The sequence below is a fragment of the Phalaenopsis equestris genome, unplaced genomic scaffold, assembly GCF_001263595.1.
Source record: "Phalaenopsis equestris unplaced genomic scaffold, ASM126359v1 Scaffold000002, whole genome shotgun sequence".
NCBI lineage: Eukaryota > Viridiplantae > Streptophyta > Magnoliopsida > Asparagales > Orchidaceae > Phalaenopsis > Phalaenopsis equestris.
In genome coordinates, this window is record NW_018164444.1 from 9484479 (window position 1) to 9492777 (window position 8299).

Genomic DNA, 8299 nt, shown 5'->3' on the forward strand with positions numbered 1-8299 from the left:
TGAGAAAGCAAATAATAAACTGCAAATACAAGATGTTATTTTAAAAATTGATCAACATAAACTATATATAGAAAACAAAAGCCCCAAACTATAGTCATTGATTGAATAACATTTAGCATTAATGCATTTCTTATTCAATAGATTGTTTAATGTACATTATACGATTTTGAGGCTCATAAAATCTTCTTCACCTATAGCATAATATCGAGTCCAAGATCGAGCAATTATTTCATATAAGTCTCTGTCATTCTCATACAACTGAGCAATCTCTGGCACTGCTGGGTGGTATGTGATTGGTTCCACCAAAAGTGAGTGAATTGATGATAAAATTATTGATACATTATGAATAGGAGTCCATTGATTCTGGATAATGTTAGGGAAGATGACACCATTTTGATTAATGTTGGGATGAAAAATTTTAGTTTTGAAGTAGACCATTGGAAATTCAAAAGGGTAAGTAGATGGAAAACCAATAGAAATGTGAAACACTCCTTCAGCAAATGGGGTCTTAGCAGGTCCCATAGTAGTTATCTCCCAATGAAACAGGTCTTCACTTACTTTATGAATGATAAATGAAGTTGGAGGATCCATCCTCAGGGCATGCAACTCCAGTTGAATCCTATTTAATGCCATGTACAAAAACCTTCAACCTCAAGCACCACTATAATCACAAAATACGATTAGATTATCCCCCTTAAATTAGCTCACTGTTAGAGTTTTCTTACTATATCGTATTCCTTGCCTACTCCTGCTTTTTATTTTTACTTGATTCAACCTAATGCTTATACAAACATGCATATATAGAAGCAAGAGAAAGAAAAACAATGATGAAAATACATTGATGGAGAATTTCCATAACCATAAGAATACATTAAAAATGTATTAATTAACTGTACTTTATATATACTAAACTTTACTTGGAAAATATCCTCTTATTTCTTTTTTCTTAAAATATACCTACAAGTTCCATTAGGACAAAAATACCCCTGATGATGGATAACCTTTTATATTCTTGAATTACTCATTTGTCTCATTAATTATTTGATGAATTAATATTTTGTTTGAAGCTATGCTCTTTTCTTTTATCTCCTACCATCATCTCGAATTTCAACCTGGCTTGAATCTAGGTTCAAATCAATGGGGATAAACCCTAAAAATGGTGAAAGCATTAAAATTAAGGATCGGGTGATCGAGAATGACATTTGAAGGAGAAGTGTAGTTCTTGAAGGGAGAATTCGGGGTAGGTATTAATGAAAGGCGATAAAGTGTGAAGGAGAAGTATTTATAACAGGAGTTGGGGTCATGCGTGTATAGACCAACAACACCATGCAAAGAAGAAAAGCAGCTCATGATGGAAGTGATGGGGGCAAGCATAGATGGACAGTTCAAAGAATAGGAGGAGTTCATGTTAGGCAATGGCCAAACAAGATTAAGCTTAAGGTGGGTAATTACCCACCATCTAATTTGAGATTTATGTATAATGATTAAAAAAAATTAATATTGTTATATAATTTAGAAAATTTAGTAATTTTGCCCACTATCAATAAATTTCTTCTACCAATACCTAATTTTTTTCCAGACCTGTAAGACTGAAGCTGATTTTGCTTCTGGTGATAGGAGCATTGGGAAGGAGCATTGATGGACCAGTGATGGTTGTAAGGAAAAGAGAAGAGGGAGTGCTAGGGGCAAGCACTCTATGATCGCTGATGGTGTGTGAAGGAGAAAAAATATTCAAACCAAGGTTTTGAATCAAGTTTGAATAAATATTTGAATAAATGCTAGAGTTAGTTTTAAATGACTCGCAAGTCTAGTAAGTATGTGTCTAAGATTTACCCCTATATATATGTCGTGTACTCAGATTAGTTGGTCGGGCATCTGCTTGTCATTTGTAAGTCCCCTCTATATGCGTCGCATACTCAGATCAGTTGGTCGGGCATTTGCTTGTCGGTTGTAAATCTCCGCTGGTCTGGGGTTCGATTCCCCCCAAATGTAGGGTCTGACACTCAAATTCTTAGACACATGAGGGATGATCGGGGTTCGTATAAAAGCCACGGACTATTCTTTATATATATATATATATACACTACATATAATAACAAAACAAATAAGAACATTGATGATACGATATGAAGTGATGTTAACGCTTTCTAAAGGTTTTATTTCAAGGTATGTTGGTGGCAGAAACACGTCCACTTCATATTTCGATGAAGAAGTAGAAATATTGAAGACAAAAAATTCTTCAACCATTGAATTATGATAGCTTAAATTTCGATGAACATAGTATGTCATTTTTCTATGGACGATTGATCCATTGCAACACATGTTAGTCATCAATGATGATATCAAAAAAATTATTGTAAACATGACATGTGCTAAGCCATTAGTTAGTTATGTTGAAGTTGTTACACTTCCCCTTGATGAACCAAAATATGTTACCTCAACATTTTGACCCAACCGGCCGCAGATTTTTATAACTACAAATGATTGCCAAAAACTTAGCCGAAATTATATTCAACGTCCAGTGTGACTAAATGAAAATAAATAGTAAAACATCACACTATGGGTACCACGCAAGTATACGTATCGTTTCAAGTAATATAGAATTTTCCTTAAAAATACCAGTATCGATCCCAAGAGAAAAACCGAAATTCTATAATATTGATTTGCAAAACTTCTATCTAAATTGTCGATATTACAATAGAAAAATAACATCAAAATGTTGGTAATAGTTTAGCTCTAAATTTATACAGAAAATAAAAACATAGATTAAAAGACTGATAAAAATTAAAAAAAAGACTTTAAAAGAGAGTTTAAAATATTATAAAAGTTCTTTCCCGTTGCAAAGAGATGTCAATGAGTGTAGGAATTAAATGATAAAAAAGATAAAATAATTATTTTGCCAAATAGGAGCATTCTTATTATTTACCCCTTCTCAATGCTTGTAAGGTTACTATAGGAAAAGTAGTTAAAAATAGAGTCTCTCACCAGCTTGTGTAGTAGTGCTGAGTAAATTCTAGTCTCTCACTTCCAGATTACCCGTTGTGCTCTCTTTATAAAACCTAATAGAGACCCTTACAATCAAATCTCTAGACCGTATTGATAAAAGAATCTAGTTTGTCACCCTAGAAACATTAATTATATGTCCATCAAAACGTATTTTTCTATTTATTTGCACTCCCCTCAAGTGATTACAATGGCTTTGCCCAATATGGACTGTGGTACTCACTAGTTTGTGAAATCATAGCCCTCCCGTGTTAATATGTTCCACAACGGATTTTAACCATTCAAATGGCCAATTTGCAAATTCAATGAAGAACCCGTGAAAATACCATCACAATGCTTTAAAATAAAAAGAGATCTTTTAATCATTCTCATCCAAAATTAATTTCAATATAAAATGAGAAAGAAAGAGAACTACTCAGAATTCATGGAGATATAATAAAAAGACATAATTTATATTGAAATCCAAGTCTTACAATAAAAACTTAAACACAAATACAATATATTTATTTTTATATCTTCTCCTCTCTCTCTCTCTCTCTCTCTCTCTCTCTCTCTCTCTCTCTCTCTCTCTCTCTCTCTCTCTCTCTCTCTCTCTCTCTCTCTCTCTCTCTCTCTCTCTCTCTCTCACACACACACACACACACACACACACACACACACACACACACTAGACTCAACTGAACTCTCCAAAATGACACAAAATGACTCCTAAAAGACTCCCTTTTCATCCAAAATTTGGCCCTATTAAAAATCAGCAAGGGTCACTTCAAGCACCGTTTCAAAATTCGGTCAAATTTAGTGGATATTCTAGAAAGTCTGTTACTGGCGTTATAACACCTGTCTAGGGCGCTATAACACTCATTCAAATTGTCTATTGGTGCTATGACGCTAAGGGTGGCACTATGACACCATACAAAAATATCCATTTTTGCTCCATTTTGTCCTCATTTTCTTCAAATATTCATTCCACGTACCTGAAACTAAAAACAGTAAAGTATCTTCCTTTAAAGTGAAATATCATCAAAAATAGGCATAAAATGAAAATGAAATGCACACTAAAAATAGGTTATTCTTAGGTGGATCACATTTCAAAGTTGAAATTCAAGACCTTAGCAGTTAAGAATGATGTGACATATCATTAAACATAAAAATTATGTCAATTTATCTTTTTCTCTTTAGTCAACATCATATACTAATATTTTTAAATAATTATCTTTTTTTTTCAGCATAATGATGCTATCTATTGACACAGCTATAGTGAGAACATCAATACAACATTTTAGTGACACATTTGATAGTATTAACACAGATGTTCCTCCTAACAAAATTCATCACGGCTATGACATAATGGATAGTAAATCTATTGAAAACTCTAGTGATAGTAGTATTTCTTTTAGAGATAGAGAATGTTGTGGAATTAGTTAATTAAACTTTATTTATGTTATGAATTAATAAAATAATAATAAAATAACCATCACTGGTTAACTCGAGTATAACTAATTAAATTATGTTTACAAATGATCATGCTCAATACTATCAAACTACAAAAAAGTGGGATTAAAGTGTTGACATTGATTATCTTTTGAGAATACAACAAAGCTTCAGGAAGGTTATATTCTAGATGTGTTAGTAGAAAATATGTTCTTTATAAATAAAGTTAAACTATAATTTGTATTATAAGGTTTGCTCACTGAGAATAATGTAGAGTTTAAGATATTTTATTCTAACCAAGTAGGTACATAGTTATTTGCATACATCATGATCATCCATATATTTTTCAACATTTGCATTTACATGCATCAAGTAGGAAGCGATTAGGTGTAGGATGTAGAATCTCAAGAATAACTGCTCTACACGCATGCAAACACCCAATATTAATGATGAGTACATATGCAATGCACATCTAGCTTTATAAGTTATTTCATATTATTTAGTATTCTACAATAATTTGATCTAAAATAAAGGAGATTATAGGGGGCCTAAAAGCCATTTTTAATGTCAGGGTGTCATATATGAAAGTATGGGATGCAAGGAAAATGGAAGATATGACCATCTTTTGTATTTGGAAGGAGTCATATAAATGTCTCTATAAGTTCAAGGAGGATAATAGTTAGGTCAAGAGAAATTCAATGTATACAATAGAAGGGGGACAAACTAATTGCTTCAAACTTATCGTTTGAGTGATTTGTCCCTTAATCAGATAGAGGATTTCTTTTTTGCCCGTACTTATTTTGGATGAAACAACTTTATTAATAAAATAAAAGAGATATTACTCACTATTGTTGGAATTGATGCAAATAATGATCTCTTCCCATTAGAATTTATAACTGTTGAATCAAAATGTAATGAATGTTTGGTTTAGTTTTTATTAACCCTGCATGGCAGTAAACCGATGGTTAATGATAGAGATGATTTATGTAGAACATTTGATAAATAAAGCATTCACAATGCGGTGTAGTAAAAGAAAAAAGTGCAATAAAAGAGGAAGTGGTGGTACGTACATGCAGCCTCTGATGATATTTCAGCAAAAGTTGCAATTGTTAAAAACATAAAAAATTTTAAAATTTAAATATGAAATATATTAAAATATAATAATGTATGTTTGTATAAAACTGAATGGTAAATATATTAAAGATCAAAACTAGATATAAGTTTTTTTGAGCTAAGGATGGGATCAGCTTCAGAACATTTAGCAAGTATAATTCTTCTCAAGGGACTTTCGTAGGCAACCGTCAAAATTTGTGTGTATAAAGACCAACATCAGATATAAGCTAACGGCAAGACAATCAAGGGATGGCATCCCTTATCCCAAACAAGGTGACAGACAAGTGGACATGCAAAAAGCAACACCCAAATTTATAATTTATCATGCATATAAGTAAATTAGATTTTTCACCAGAGTCATTAGCAGCCAAAAATTAGCACCACAAGAAAATATTTTGTCTTGTTATTATATATTTTTATAAATCAGATGGTCCACAAGTCAAGGAAATTGTCAGGCTAGAGGTTTCAGCAACCCAAAAAAAAGCAAGGGAACTTCTCACCAAATATTGATGAATAGTAGTATCAAACCCGCACCCTCATTAAGTCATCGGGTCAGGACATATGGTATTCCATTATCCCAAAATCAACAATAGATGCCTTTTGCATTATTGTCTGTATCAGTAACACCTCCAACTTATGAACCCGCTCGGTGATCCATATAAAACCTTGTTAGTTTGGATACTTTCACGGTTTTGCAATAGTTTAACTTATGAAATTCTTAAAATGGATTAAGATTATTTTTATGAACAAGTTTTAGTTTGAAGGGTGTGAGTTATGTTTTAGTGAATTTTTACATTTTATTTGACTTTGGGGATTACTATATTTTAAGAATGATTTTCCTCAACAAATTATAGTAAGTTCAAATGTCCTTTAAAATGCTTAAGTTCTTGTTGGGATATTCAGGACGTGGCTCTAAAAAACCCAATAGTTACTTGAGTCATTCCAAGTTCATTTAGTTCTCCTAAATTGTTAAGTTATTTAATTAATTTTGAATTAAAAAATATCAAAAGAATATTGATAATCCAAGCTGTTTTTTTGTATACTTCTACATCTTAAGTCTAAATTAGCCTATGGGTAAAGGCCTTAGTCAATTCACAGTTTTATAATGAGAGTTATGCAAGTTAGACCGATAAGGGTATATCTATAATTATTAGAATCTCTTACAAACTCACCTCTAGGTTAAGTTTGAGCTTGCAACACCTATAGTGTTCTATTACCTTCATCTCACTTAACAAGTTTCACTTTGACTCTCAATGATTAGAAGTTATGCTTAGCTCACTATAAAACTCTTAGAGTTTTAGGGGTGTACTTGTAATTTTTATAAAATACATTAGATCTCATCAAGAGGAAAGTGGAATGCTCTCCAACTAATGGTGGGAGTTTAAATGAGTGAATTAAGGAGTTTCCAAGTTATATCTCTCACCATCCATTCATCCAAACTCTTACATCTTACTACTTCAAACAATTCACATATTTACATTTTTACCTTTTCAGAAAACTCTAATATCTAGGTGCGGATAAGTCGAGCGGTTAGATACATGAGATTGGTTGGGGGCTCCTATCGTAATATCTCTGTGACAAATTTTTTGAATTTATACATACATACATATATATATATATATATATATATATATAACCTAAGAAATGAAACATAAGAAATGAGAGAAAAAAAGAGATGAAGAAAGAGAAGTTAATAGTAATAATATATTTTGTCGTCTTATTCATAAAATGATCTCCTTATTTTTAAGGAAATGATGTAATATAGTGATATTACGAATTTATCTCTGCTTTAATTGGGTTGTACATGATATTTTAAATATTAGGGTTTAGGATTTAGGGTTTATATATATGTATATATGTATCTATGTATGTATATATGTATTAACAGTAATAATATATCATGTCGCCTTATTCATAAAGTGATCTCCTTATTTTTAAGGAAAATGATATAATATAGTGATATTACAAATTTATCTCTGCTTTAATTTGGTTGTACAATATATTATAATTATTTTACATACATGAGTCTATCACTCGGTTGCTCTCTGGCATGGTCGGTTCAGCTAAGCCGGTGTTGTTGGTCGGCTGAGCTTGATTAGCTTCGGGTTGGAGGACTGATTTGGTCAGCTACGCTTTTTTGATTTGTTGATATTGTCTGGCTGGCAGATCTTGATCCCTGGATGAGGGTTTCCAATTGGTGGCGCGAGACTAGGCTATCGAGTAGAGCGTGAGTCATTGTAACTCGATCGGTAGATCATTCCTCAACAAGGAGAGCTTGTTGGATGAATATAAGACTATTATATTTTTAATTACCGGTCCCTCATGAGAAGACTGGGGGGCGTCCGTAGAATGGTTGGTGATAGCGAGGAATTAGATTCTTTCCTCGAGTCGGATCTACAGGAAGGTAAGTCAATGCCTTTGGTCAGCTTTCTTACAGTGCTAAGTCCGAATGCTTATCCGTCTTACTTTTGTCTGATTGGTTTTTATTCAAATAGTTTGGTCGTTTGGTCAGCCTTCTCCTTTGGCTCGAACGGCTACGTCTGATCGGATAAGTGGACCTGCTTTGTTGTACATCATCTCTTCTGTACAGTCGATTCACCTCGGGATATGTGTTGGCAGAATTTGAATGTATAATAAATATTATTATATTGAATTAAACGGTTGTGAGTTTTTTTTTACTAGATGGGTGTGTTAAAAAAAAGGAAATTTACATACATACTGCAATATTCTTATGTAGCTGTGAATGTCTAAC